At 36.1% G+C, this 15,188-nt stretch overlaps 1 protein-coding gene across 4 annotated transcripts in view; it reads left to right on the top strand.

Moving 5' to 3' along the window:
- Positions 1-1,361: 1,361 nt before the first annotated feature.
- LOC134211318 (tyrosine-protein kinase RYK) overlaps positions 1,362-15,188 on the top strand; it is a 236,412-nt gene continuing 222,585 nt past the window's right edge. For 2 of the 4 annotated variants that reach the window (XM_062688072.1, XM_062688074.1), the window contains exon 1: positions 1,362-1,652. The gene's annotated coding sequence lies outside the window, so the exon portion shown is untranslated. Of the gene's footprint in view, positions 1,665-15,188 lie in introns of all 4 variants that reach the window. The other 2 variants (XM_062688071.1, XM_062688073.1) reach the window with 2 other exon arrangements.

The raw sequence follows: 15,188 nt of genomic DNA on the forward strand, positions 1-15,188 counted from the left end.
ACGGCTGCCGCGTTGATGTTGGTCGCGTCGGTAATGGTGGAGCTGCGGTAATTGCTGATAGTGAATGGAGTCATTTAAAGTAAATCAATTCTTTGGATTACCATCATTACCGTGGAAAAATGGTGTTAAGCTGAGAGGATTTTCCAAAGTGCAACAACTTGTGACCAGCACACTCTTGGCGTTCAGTAAAATCTTCTAGCAAGATTCTGAATTTGGTTATGTGCTGTCAGGGATTTCCAATGCGTACCATTGAGAAAAATAACAATATAAAATTGGTCAATTGGAGACAAACTTCGGTTAATTACGCAGAACTTCGGTTAGTTAGGAAAATTAAATGCAAGGATGATATCAGTAGCAGTCAGCTAAAATTTTCATTTTTGCTGTTAGGGATTGGAATTGCACATTATCGAAGGTTAATCGGTTCTTTTAGAACCAAAATTTTATACAAAAGAAAATTAACCGAAACTAATTTTATTCAAAGTGCAAATTATTATTTGCAATAGAAATACCCAAATTAAATTAAGCTCATTCAGAATATTTTTCAAAAAATAAGAAAAAACAGCAATGAAATTGATTTTTTTCAAGTGGAACCCCTAACAAATTAAACAAACTAAACTTCTCATATTATATAAAACTCGAGAATTAAAAAATGTTGACTTAATTACATGAATATATCAGCTACTTTCAAAATGTAAATTTTTAATTGTCGTATCCAACAAATTTTATGTTTTGAATATTGCTCGACACCAGTCAGTGTTGTCTCAAAAGTAATCAAAAGAACAATTTTGTAATATTCATAAATTATGGGTCTTGCTAGGTTCTTCATTTCACCAAACTGTTTTACGTAGTTTACGTCGGGCGGTCGTGTCTTGTACACAACCCTTATGATTTTTTTATCTTGACAATGCTACTATGTTATATTTTTTTGACTATGTGCGTTTTTTAGTATTAATTAGTATTTACATACATCATTAGGGCTAATTGTAGTCTGTTGGTGAAATCACACAATAAATAAATAAATAACTAAAATGAAATATATGCATGATAAGAAGAAATGTGATGAGTATTAAACAATAGTAATAAATATTTTAATATATAATGTATTCAATAGCTTTTCACTACGATGGCCATTTATTGAATCCATAAAAATATTGCAATGCGCAAAAAAGTTTTTATGTATGTTTAAAAGGACTGAATCTGTCCCCAATTAAAGTTTTTCGTCCGACATGACCTTTTTCTTGATTGTGAGCTAGAATGGAGAAATTTAAATAAAAATATTCTGATTATCAATTATGTAGAGCGATTTTGTTAGACTTAAGTATCAAAACAAGTTAAAAGAATACCAGTATAATAAGTTAAAATTTAATAATATTGTCGCATAAAATTAGTACATAAACTGTTATACACAAACACGAAATTGAACACCTCTAATAGACACTTAAACATCCATGCAATACTGATAACGCAGATAAGAAACAATAACACATTAAAACCATGCACGAAGATTGTTAGCTTGTGTGAGTAACTAGAGAGGTACCTAAAGTAGTCAAAAACAACCGGCCCAATAGTAGCCAATCGATCTCGTGGGAATAAAGAACTATCTCCCAATCGTCGCGTATGATTAGAATAAAACTGTGTATTTCTTTACGTAGGTGAATAAAAAGGTTTAGTGTCTTACTTGAGATTAGTCGTACTAATTAATGGAAGAAATAAGTGGCTAAATCCTTGGGCATGGTTATTTGCAAGTGACACTGTGATAAGACTAATGAGAGGCGAGTTTACTGAAACAAATTGACTGTTGTTTGAAAGAACTTGTTAGTCGAAGTTGTTGGACTGTCTCTCGGTGCTTTCGATGTGAAGTGATTCGAATCTACAATCCACGAACCGCGGAGATAAGTAACAAATTAAAATAACCATTTATACAAATATAGAAACTAATATAATAAAAATGATAATAATAATAATAATCATCAATGATACAAAACAAAACAAAATAATAAGATGATCGCATTCGGGCTACATGAGACTTCTTCTTCTGAATTTGGAATTATCGACATAGTGACGTGTCAGGATTAACTATATTCAGGTAAAGCCAGTCAGGATCAAATAATAGTATGATTTATATGAGGGTTGTAATATAATATAAATTAGATTAATAAATTCTATTTAATGCAATATATAGTGTTGTAAGATGTACCCAAAACTGAATTTTATAAGAAATGCTGTAAGCCAACTTTTTGATTAGTCACAATAGATTTAAATACTGGTCGCAGGTTATTAACGTAAAAAAACTTTTTTGATTGATCTACTAAATTATTATCAGTTTTTTTTCCGAATCAGAATAATTTGAGAACTGGAAATTTTAATTTTATTTGTATCAGGATTTCCGCATATATGTATTGTTATCTCAATATTCCTAAAAAAATTAAATTCGTTTAAAAGTTAATATTCTTAAAAATATTCGTCAAATAACATACGGATAATATGATTCGATATAAGGATTAGAGTAAATATAGTTTCGTATGTAGATGTGAAAAAGTTCATGGCAATAAATGCAAATAATTGAATATTTATGAAAGTGTATGAAAGTATGTGACACAGTGGCGTAGCCACGGGGGTGGTTTTGTATGTATGTATGTATGTATGTAGTTAGCCACCATCCTGGCTAGAGTCTTGCTCTGCATGCGGTTCCACATGACAGTAAGGCCAAATTTCAATATGATTTTGAATTCAACATATTGCTGTATGAAGGGCCAAAAATGGGGGTGGTGGACCTGTAAGCAGAGACACTTACACGAAACCCACGGGAAAATGAGAATCTCCTTCCAGCAGAATGATCCAACAAAAAGAATAATGAAATTTGCAATACTTGTCAAGCTTTCCACGGCATGGTTTGTTTGAAGAAGGGCGCGTCAACTGGTTCACAACTGTTGGAGATAAAAGTAATAGACGCAAACGACTAATACTTTCCTTCCTTGACTCCGATTGGCTACCACTTCATTGTCCAGTTGTAACTTCATTGATGCCCTGATGCACCCTCCCATCCCCATATCATATATTTACAGTAAAATCAGTAATATTGTAAGGGAAATTTGGAAATGTATGAAGAATATATGAAATAGTGATCTGGTAGAAAATCCTATAAAGCTACGCTGCTCCAATATCTTGCTCTGAAACATCAATTTCATTATTAATTTAGGCTAAAAGTAGCTACTTCCTGTAAGCACAACTTAATACGGTGGTGTTGCTGTTGAATAATTACTGAACCTCGGGCCTGTATCGGAAAAATTATCCCTGGTGGCATAAGCAGTCTTTAATTCATTAAAAAATGATTATGTATTGTAACTAAAATGAAATATATGCATGATAAGAAGAAATGTGATGAGTATTAAACAATAGTAATAAATATTTTAATATATAATGTATTCAATAGCTTTTCACTACGATGGCCATTTATTGAATCCATAAAAATATCGCAATGCGCAAATAGTAGTTTGTGCAACTAGTTGCAAAAAGATGATTTTTTCAGCACGAGTTGTACGTTTATCCAACGAGGCTTGCCGAGTTGGATAAATACTACGAGTGCTGAAAAAATCGAGTTTTGCAACGAGTTGCACACGCTATTTTTTGCAATGACGAAAAATGGACTTTAATATGATAAATCTATACCAAAATTGTACAATCGAGTTTACTCCACATGATCATTCATGTCAATAAATTATGTTGCGGCAGAGAACAATAAGATTCCATCTTATCATGCCAAATTCCATAGCTTGAAAAGCTATGAAGCGATGGATGCAATTGCCTTTGGAAAATTGTGATGTTATGTCCAACAAACCATTTCATTTATTACGAGACGCTTAGAGTACACTATTTAAACACTCACCCAAACTAATTCAGCTAAATGTAGTCAAGTAACTACTGTCCCAATGTAGGTTTTTCATTATAGCACCCAAATGAGTGCTATAATGAATATTATGCAACCCATTTGAGTTGCATAATGGTCATTAAAGCACCCATTCTGTTGGTATGGAAAAGTAGGCCGTTTTATCACTCAAATGACAACTGTAAACCAGGTATTATGATCAGGAATTGCAAAAAAAGTTTTTATGTATGTTTAAAAGGACTGTTTCTGTCCCCAATTAAAGTTTTTCGTCCGACATGACCTTTTTCTTGATTGTGAGCTAGAATGGAGAAATTTAAATAAAAATATTCTGATTATCAATTAAAATAACCATTTATACAAATATAGAACTAATATAATTAAAATGATAATAATAATAATAATCATCAATGATACAAAACAAACAAAATAATAAGATGATCGCATTCGGGCTACATGAGACTTCTTCTTCTGAACTTGGAATTATCGACATAGTGACGTGTCTGGTTCAGGATTAACTATATTCAGGTTAAGCCAGTCAGGATCAAATAATAATATGATTTATATGAGGGTTGTAATATAATATAAATTAGATTAATAAATTCTATTTAATGCAATATATGGTGTTGTAAGATGTACCCAAAACTAAATTTTATAAGAAATGCTGTAAGTAAACTTTTTGATTAGTCACAATAGATTTAAATACTGGTCGCAGATAATTAACGTAAAACAAACTTTTTTGATTGATCTACTAAATTATTATCAGTTTTTTTTCGAATCAGAATAATTTGAGAACTTAAAATTTTAATTTTATTTGTATCAGGATTTCCGCATATATGTATTGTTATCTCAACATTCCTAAAAAAATTAAATTCGTTTAAAAGTTAATATTCTTAAAAATATTCGTCAAATAATATACGGATAATATGATTCGATATAAGGATTAGAGTAAATATAGTTTCGTATGTAGATGTGAAAAAGTTCATGGCAATAAATGCACAGACTTGCAGGCTTTTATGGCAATAAATAGGATTTTTTCTGTGACTTAGTGTACACGGTCTTATTCCATTTCCTAATAATTTATTCAATATGTTATAAAATGCAACAGATAATTTGTTTACTTAAGATGGAATTCAGAGGCCATAAAATTTTAATTAAAAATCACGGATTTAATTGTAATATCAGTCTCTTGAATAGAAAGGATAAACTGTTTGTTCTGCAACAAATATGATACACCTTTTAAAAACAATTCTTCTCAATTATTTTTTATGAAAGATTTTAAGCCCTATAGTTTAATTGGAATTACCTTGGATTTACATATGTCAATATTGTAACGTGAATATTTTGATACATATTTTAATATTTATATTGTTAATATTTGTCTTTTGATTAAAATCATACTTATGGAATGAGCTTTATTAAATACTAATCCACTTGTCATAAGACGAGTTTGCACAATCCCATCCAATTCCACCACCCAATTGTGTTCCGAAAGACACGTATCTTGACCCCAACAGTAAGGTCGTCCTCAGTGCCTCGTATTTGATTACAAGTACAAGACACTGAGGACGACCCCACTGCCGAGGTCAAAACACGCATCCGTCAAGGCACAACCAAGGGGTGGAACCAAACGGGACTGTACAAACTCGTCTTATGACAAGTGAAGACATTCCACTAAAAAGCTTAAAATAATTTTCTTAACTATAAAACTAATGTTAGTACAAGAAAGACAGAAATCGTACCATTTCTGACTTTTAATTCAGAAAATATACAGCAAATTTCATTGAATAATAAAAATAGAATGTAACGGAGACTAAAAGCCAATGGATAACAAGGATAATCGGAAAGGGCTCACCGAATTTTCCGTGGAAATGAGTTGGCGTATGTTTGAGATATCCGAGATCCATCGTCCTGTTTGAATTAGTAAAGTATGGTTCAATTCTTGAGCACATATTCTCGTCTTTATCAGCATTTGTTGTTCAATGACCTTCTCAGAATCACAATCCTTTAGTCACTTTGGTCCACCTCTTTTAAACTTTCACTGTTGATTTTTCTGCAATTTTTCATACTTGCAAAGCTAACTTTCACAATTTTTCAAATTTTCATTCATCCAAAAATCTGCTGTCCAGAAAAATACGTCAGTTTGCCTGGCCTTGACTACTACGATCTGCAGAGTGGCTAAGATAACAATTACTCACAAAACCCTGGAAAAACTTGAAAATCTCAAGGAATTGTCCATTATCCATTAAGTACTTGTAATACTAATAAATAATATATTTTTTGATTCACTAGTTGATGAGGTATTTCATAAGTTATAGCGTGTTTTGAGGGGTCCAGATTTTGTCGTGAGCTAAGCCTTACAACAATTGCTTGAAGTTCAAAAACTTGAGCTAATAGATTCAACTTGCTGTAGTGTTTCGAAGAGAGGGATTGGATAATGAAGACAAACCTTTCTCTGCATTTACCCCCGTATATAATCAGTGGATTAGATATGTGCAATACTTATACAAAGTAACAAATTTTCTAGGGGGGCTAGCCAGATCCTAGGTGGGGCTATAGCCCCTCCTAGCCCCCCTGTAGTTACGCCAATGGGATCAACTAACACTGATTGTGAACTATGCTCATTAGAGTGATTCAAATTTTAACTTTTGCTCCTCTATGCTTAAACGATGGCATTTGCTGTTTTATTAATCCTCCTTAATTTAAAGCTAACTTGGATGTAACTAGACTGAGCAATGAAACTGATCATCTTTGTTGCGAAATGATTCTATGCTTGCAAGATAAGTCATTAGGAAAATACTGAATCGCGGTACATTCAATTTATCACGTGAAAGAGTAACATCAATATCAATAATGAGCATTTTTGTATTCTTTATAACTTTGCTTACAAAAGTCAGATCGCTTCGTAACAACAACTGTCCTCTGGCTTAGGAAGTATTCTATGAATTTATTGGATCGAATATATTTGAATAGTTAATGGGTCGCAACACGGAACGGTATTTCTCTCAAGTGGCGATTTCTATAGTAATCTCCATACAAACTTCAAACTGATTACGTTAGCTGTAGAAAGTCCTATTCACAGTGATGCGTAGAACTGTCATACAGTCATTCTATAGTATTTTCTGCTTGACGTTCGTTACGCCTGACTTTCATTATGGCTATTGTCTTTTATTCCTACATGCCCAATGCTAATGGTTTAACACTACCTGGTACCTGACCCCCAATTTCATGGAAAACTAAATATTCAAAATCATGGTTCTCGGCAGTCTTGCATTAGAAACACGTCTTTCGACTTATCAAACTTTATGGTTTTACAAAACAAGGTCGTAGGAATGTGTTCTGACGGTATATGATCCATCTTGTCACATTCCGGAATACCCTATGGAATGCTGTTTCCCTGGAAAAAGTGTTCACTTTTTGATCAATTCCGAAACCTGGTTTGCGACGTGTTAAACTTCATGATTTTGCAAATCAAGTCCATAGGAATGTATTTAGAGGGTATTTTATTCATCCGGTCGCATTCCGGGTTCCCTGGATGAAGTGGCCACTTTTTGATAAATTTCGAATCTTGACTTGCGACGTGTCAAACTTCATGACAAGCTCAGTGGATAGATCAATTCGCCGAAAATGCCGTTTGAAAAAAATAGCCATTTCACCGAACATGTGTATTTCATTCCATGCTGCTGTTTTTAAGTTGTGAAAATAATTTTTCATTGATAATAGATTCAAAAAGTTTGGGAATGAAAATTGGCAAATTTGTATTGATAATAAAAGTTGTTGTCACATGATTGATAACTAAATATCAAAATGATAATAAGGATAACTTGATATCATTGATATCATTTCAGTTATCTGCCTTTGCTCGGGTACGTAAGTAGAGAAAACCCAACATTAAACCATCGTGCGGGTCTCTGACAAATCGAGGGCTACTACGGTAATTTTTAAACAAGAATTATAACGTAAATTACCATCCAATTCGTAAGTAAATTCGCCATTCGCGTGTCTTGTTCATTGTTGGATAGCAACGTCCTATTTCAAATGTGGTAGTTTTTTTTCGTCGGAAAATCCAGAATCCAAAGTACCCCCAGAGTCAAAAGAAGCCCTGCACGACAGTTTTCTACTATATTATATGCATTGTCATTGTGGTCATTGTGGTCATTGTGGCATTGAAGGCAATGAACAAGCTGATATGCTGGCCAGACTTGGTTCATCTCGACAATTCATAGGTCCCGAACCATTTTGTGGTGTATCTGCGTGTTCTCTTCGAATGGAACTCAAATCTTGGGAACATTCTAAAATAGAGGACATTTGGAAAAACACATTGATTGCGAGGCAGTCTAAGCGTTTCATCACACCAAACGTATCTATCACTCGCAAAATTTTAGATCTTTCAAAAAAAAAGATCTTAACACATACACAGGCCTTATAACAGGCCATTGCCCGAGCCGAGATATCACTTGAAGCTGTTAGGAAAACTTCAAGATGATGTATGTCGTTTCTGCGGCATACATGTAGAAGAAAGAGATTACAGTTCTTCAACAAGGGGCTAATAGAACCCTCAGAAGTTTGGAGAGCAAGTCCCAATACGGTAGTACGATTTATCAGAACCATAATACCGCATTGGGATAACGCTGGTAGTCAAGGTAATGCAATTGCTCTAAATAGTAATGATGCGTCAACTTGACAAAGCTAGATCAAATGGAGCATATATCACAATAGATCTAACAAATGGTCGCAGTGATTAAAATACCCAACAAGGAAAAAAAATATTATATGCAAATAAATTTGGGACTGGAATCTGCAATGGTAAGTTGTCATTTTGCGCCTTGCAACAAAATGACAACTTTTGTGATCATTTTCCAAGGCTCTCATTAGGGTGGCTCAAATTAGTATGGGAAAAACTTTTTTTAATTTTTTTGATGGGCCGCTCTCTTATTCGGTTCTATTTGATGCCCTGATGCTCTGGACAAAATTTCAGCCAAATCGGTCAACGTTTGGGAAGTTTATATGGAAAAATGGAAGTTTATATGGAAAAATGTATGCAGAAACATCCAAAAACAGTGATTTGCAGTTGGACAACACAATTTACGATCAAGAACCAAGATTCTCATTCAGCTTTTGTAGAATTAAATACAGAATGTTATGCTGAAGACCGCGAGAAGATTAGAGTTTGCCCGGCTAAGTTATTAGCATTTCTGTGAAGTGGGGTTTGAGCAAATTTCGTTTCTTTTACCTTTGAAAAGAAATAAATTCACCCCTACAACACTGCAGTAAAATGCTAATATCTTTGCGTAATAAACTCTAATCTTCTCGCAGTTTTCACCCCCCTCCCCCCTTCGTCACACTTTTTGTAATAAACCTCTAAAATTTTTGTATGGATCGTCACGCTGCTCTCAACCCCCCCCCTCCCCCTAGAGGCGTGACGTACTTTGTGGACGGCCCCTAAGAGGGCTGCCCATCAAAAAATTTGAAAAAGTGTTTTTTGAGCCACCCTAGCTCTCATAGATGTAAAATTTATCCGCAGTTCAAATTGCACACGTGCTATCAAAGCGATCATCGTCCAAATCTACCACGTGGCGGCCCAATATTCAAAAATATCGAAGTAGCTTGATTTCTGGAGGTATGTTTTCTTAGAAACCTCGCAGTTAATAACAGTGTTGGTAAAATCATGCTCAAATCTCACTCACGGAAGCCTCATGCGCGAGCTGACTCGCTTGCGATTCTGCATGGAGAGCATCGCGCATGAGGTTTTCACACAGAATCGCATCGTTTCGCTCATTCGCCAAAAAATGATTTAGCTCCAAAAAGTGTCAATATCCAGTCGAAGCGTATTTTATGTTTACGTATGGATTTGTTATTCATTGTTTTAAGCAAAGAAAGTAATTCCGATGAATTTAACGAAGAAGAATACGCAGAAATCACGCAATGATGCAAATCGCGAGTCGAATCATGGACGATTCTCTGGGCCATGAGTCGGGTGAGGTTTGCCTTGCGCTTGATTGGAATCGTGGATGACATTGGAGAATTTGAGTTTTTACCAACACTGCAGTAATAATAAGCGTAGGAGTAGATTTTATTATGAGCGATACAATATAAAAGCTCCAAAGATATAAAATCCCTAAGTTGGACAAAGCACAATTGTTGCACACGCCATAAAAATGTGTGGGCTGTACAGAAGTTGCCGTTAACTGCCTTTAATTGCTATTATTTGAGCGTCAACCGTTTCTACAATTGTAAAGGACAAGAACCACCCTGATTAAATACTTGTGTAAAAGCGGCGAAAGCAAACATGATGGGAAATAAAAGATCATGAGAGTTATGTGTTACTAGCAGAAATGTGATTAAAACGCTAGATCACAAACTTTGCCTATATGCATTTGTTTACCAGAACGTAATGAAAGTGTCGACAACTATTTGTTTATCCGGAAAGTTTGCTCCCGAAAGGAAAACTTACCACCGCAATTATCCGGATGGAGAATCGATTTGTCAATTTTACAGTCCATAAAATTTGCCGCCCGGAGTAAGCTTTGTTTCTGTTGTCTTTCTCCAAAAAAATGTTAAACGTTGGAATTGATTCCACCACGTGCTTGTTTCTTTAGATTTCTTCCATACTGCACCGTCTAAACATGTTGGTCAGAAACCACCGAGATGACGGTTCGCTCGGAAAAACGTATTCGAGTATGTTGGACGAGATTTCAATGTGTCATTTGTCAGGTATGGCTGCCATGTTCATTCCAATCTGAAGGAAGTTAAATGTGATAATCAATTATTTTTGACATCTTTAACATGATCCGGTAGGGACGAACAATCATCAAATCGTCATCATTTTCATCATTGAACGATTTACTTTTTTTCTACAACAAATTTGATTATGAAAAAGTATCACCGGCGCGTGCTTACTCGCATTCTACATGTTGATACATTTACAGTTTCATCAAACAACTGAAAACCGAAAACCGCTCCAAAATTACGAGGTGACAATGCTAGGAAGAGACAACAGATAGGAAAAATAACACGGTTTGTAGTGCCTCTCCGAGTCACCTTAAATTTTCTTAGACCTCCCTCGTCTTCTGTCATTCCATGAACATATAATGACATACAACTTCTTTTTGAGTGCGAATAATTTTAGAGCTAATATAAATGAAACTGCTCAATTAAGGACTGTACATACGGAGTGAAATGGGCAGTGATTCAAATTGTAAATATTGGTTTTGATTCCGAATCAGAAGATGCATTTTACAGCTTGTGGTTCTCAATTAATTTTGTTGGCTAAATGCGTAATTTTTTGCACATCATATTATTTTTCTATTCCTGATTACGGCTTATTTTTTCATACCAACGAAATGGGTGCTGGGCATTAAATTATGCAACTCGAATGGGTTGCATAATAGTAGTTTGTGCAACTAGTTGCAAAAAGATGATTTTTGCAGCACGCGTTGTACGTTTATCCAATGAGGATTGCCGAGTTGCAACTATAGCTATAGCTTCATTATTACTTTCATCACATTTTAGAAAACCAAGAATGTTTAAACGTATGGATATGGAATTGTGACAAACTATATTCCATTCTAATTCGCATTTGGTTCTTCTTTTCCATCATTGAATAATAGTAAAAAAGTAGAAGTAGTTCCCTTAAAACTACAGATGCTCAGATGGACAGATGGTCGGCTAAATGATCAATTCGGCTAAATATCCTCTTCGGCCAAATGACCAATTCTCGTCTCACTTCTCTCTAATTATTTCATGCTGTGAAAAGTGAGAAGTGCGAAGTGAGTAGTGAGACCTCTCACTTCTTATTTTGCGCTACTCACTTTTCACAGTAAAAACAAGAAGTGTGAAATGAGGAGAGAGAAATGAGACGCTTCAATTCTCATTTCTCACTTCTCACTGTGAAACGTGGGAAGAGCGAAGAAAGGAGAGAGTTCTCTCTTTTAGCAGTGAGTAGTGAGAAATGATTATTGAGAAGTGAGACGTCAAATGACCTATTTTGCCGAATGACCTATTCGGCCAAATCACCTAATCGGCCAAATGACCAATTCGCCCAATTGCCTATTCGGCCAGACGATCTATTCGGTCTAATGATCTGTTCGGCCAAACGACTTGTTCGGTCAAATGACCTATTCGGCCAAATGACTTTCGGCCTAATGGTCTGTTCGGCCAAATGGTATATTCAACAACTTTCCACCAAGTGGCATTCGGCCGAATGGTTTTCGTTTTCGGCCAAACAGCCCTTCCCTACGAGAAGGGCGAAACACCTAGCGGTGATTAATCCACCTAGCGGAGTTGGTATCTTTCTCGTGCGTTAGATCCCGAGCAGCACAAGTCAGACAAAAATGGTTGCAGCAACTTGATTGTGACTGAATCTGGTCACATATAAGTTGCAATGACCCATGTGGAACAAGTGTGCTGCTAGGGATATTTAAAAAAATATGAGTTAGTGTTTTAGCTTTGCACAAAATAAATAATTTTTTGCCATAGAGCCCAGTTTGATTCCATAGTCCGATCTGGTTAATTTTTAATAACATCCAATATGACAGGATTCCCCGATTGAAATCCGTTGTAAATAAATCGGCCAATGCCATGTTCCAAAAAGTGTGTCTTCGAAATGTTGTAAGCGATTGTATAACATTACACCGAAAACTATTTCGCGGAATTCATTTTCGCGGAATGACATTTAGCGGTTTGTAACTTTTCGCGGTACGACATTTGGCGGTTTGTACCTTTTCGCCGAATGACTTTTGGCGGAATGTACCATTTCGCGGAATGTACCACTTCGCGGAATTCACCATTTCGCGGAATAATAATAATAATAGCCTTTGTTCATTCAGCATTCCCACAATAATTACTTGTAAGGCTTCTAACTTGGTTAACATTTTTTTTGCATTCGTTTAACACGAGATTAACACGTTGAAACTTTTATAAAAGCCGAAAAAAAATGTCGATAAATTTCCTAGACCGGGTCAGAAGTTGAACCCAGCCTCCTTCAGCATAGTCTTGCTTGGCAGTCACGCCTCTACACGCACGGCTATGGAACGTCTCCCAGAATATTTAGAAATAGTTTCAATTGCCCCTTATACCGGGCTGATACACCCATTTAAAGAAGATGTTACCCCTCTCATCGTCTTATACCGGACAGGCGCGTTATTTTAAAGAAAGCATTATCAACTCCTTTCGCCTTATACCGGGCAGATGCATCCATTTAAGGAAGACGTAACCCCTCCTTTCGCCTTATACCGGGCAGACGCATTCTTTTGAATAAGGCATTATCAACTCCTTTCGCCTTATACCGAGCAGATGCATCCATTTAAAGAAGGCGTTACCCCTCCATTCGACTTATACCGGGCAGATGCATCCATTCAAAAAAGGCGTTACCGCCTTCCCCCCTCCTTCGTCTTATACCGGGCAGATGCATCCATTTGAAGAAGGCGTTACCCCTGCCTCCGTCTTATACCGGGCAGATGCATTCTTTTAAAGAAGGCATTATCAACTCCTTTCGCCTTATACCGGGCAGATGCATCCATTTAAAGAAGGCGTTATCCCTCCCTTCGCTTTATATCCGGCAGACGCGTTCTTTTAAAGAAGGCATTATCAACTCCTTTCGCCTTATACCAGGCAGATGCATCCATTTAAAGAAGGCGTTACCTCTCCCTTTGCTTTATACCGGACAGACGAGTTCTTTTAGAGAAGGCATTATCAACTCCTTCCGCCTTGTAACGGGCGGTAGATATGGTGGGGTTTCAGGTTTTGAAACCCGCAACCCGAGTCGAACCCGATGGGTTCGGGTTTGAAAAATTAGTACAATATCGGGTTCGGGTCGGGTACGAGTTTGTGTGATAAAAAAAATCGGGTACGGGTCGGATACGGGTTTAAAAAAATAAAATACTGAAAATTATTTTATTCAGTTTTGTTAATTGTGAGGCTAGTTCGTTGTTTGGGCTTACATTTTCTTCAGTTTAAAGGGAACAAGAAAATATCTTGTTTGAATTTTTCGGGGAAAACTTTTGTGCGGGCTTAAATAATTAAATTATGTCGGGTTTGCATTAAATCCAAAAAATAGCCCAGATTTCATGTAATTAAGCAGAAATCGGTAAATATTTGAATGATAATTCCTGAATTCCGCCAAATGACATTCCGCGGAATGGTTTTCGGTGAAAAGGTACATTCCGCGAAATGTTTTTCGGAGAAAAGGTGCATTCCGCGAAACGTGTTTCGGAGAGTTGATACATTCCGCGGAATGTCGCAACGCGAAACAAAATTCCGCGAAATGTTTTTCGGAGAAATAGTACACAACCGTTGTAAGCATACACACACATACATACACACAAATTGTACACACCGTACACACAGACATCACCTCAGTTTGTCGAGCTGGGTTGATCGATATTTTACACTATGGGTCTCCAAGCTTTCTGTCAAAAGTTCGGTTGTGGAGTGATATTATAGCCTTTAAGTATACTTAGCATACGAAAAATTTATGTAAAAAACAGTTTCGAAAAAAAACGTTTTGAATCTCTTAAGAAGGGCGAATAAAATACTCTAAACGTTGGATAAAATTGCACAGATTGTTTGACTTTATTCCGTTTTTCAAAACTAATTTGAAACTCGATTATGCATATGCACAACATGTGATAGATTTAGTTCGGAAAGGGTATTGGAGGGTAACCGCTCCCTTCGGTGGGGTTTGATCTCACGAAACCAGTACGCTAGACAGGTGCTTTCCCTACTAAGCTACGAAGGTTCTCCGTCGTCTTCCGCAGCTTAGCGGGTACCGATGAAACGAAATTCCGAGCACCGGGCACGTAGCCGAACTCTCGCAATACATTTTAAACTAACTCTCTCATATGTATTTTTGTACAATGCCAATGACTTGAAAAAAAAAAATGAACATGCGTTGAATTTTATATTATTGATTAACACAAAAAACTTTTCGAAATCTGATCAATTGAAAACTACAAAAAAAAAAAATCAAAATACTCAGCAGCAAGAATTACTTATTACATAATGGTAGCTGAAAATCTAACGGAAAATTCCTAGACGGGATTTCAATTATGCAGTAATCTCTAGCTAATCTTCTTCTTCTTCTTCTTATTGGCACTACATCCCCACACTGGGACAGAGCCGCCTCGCAGCTTAGTGTTCATTAAGCACTTCCACAGTTATTAACTGCGAGGTTTCTAAGCCAGGTTACCACTTTTGCATTCGTATATCATGAGGCTAACACGATGATACTTTTATGCCCAGGAAAATCGAGACAATTTCCAATCCGAAAATTGTCTAGACCGGCACCGGGAATCGAACCCAGCCA

This window comes from Armigeres subalbatus, chromosome 2, assembly GCF_024139115.2.
Source record: "Armigeres subalbatus isolate Guangzhou_Male chromosome 2, GZ_Asu_2, whole genome shotgun sequence".
NCBI lineage: Eukaryota > Metazoa > Arthropoda > Insecta > Diptera > Culicidae > Armigeres > Armigeres subalbatus.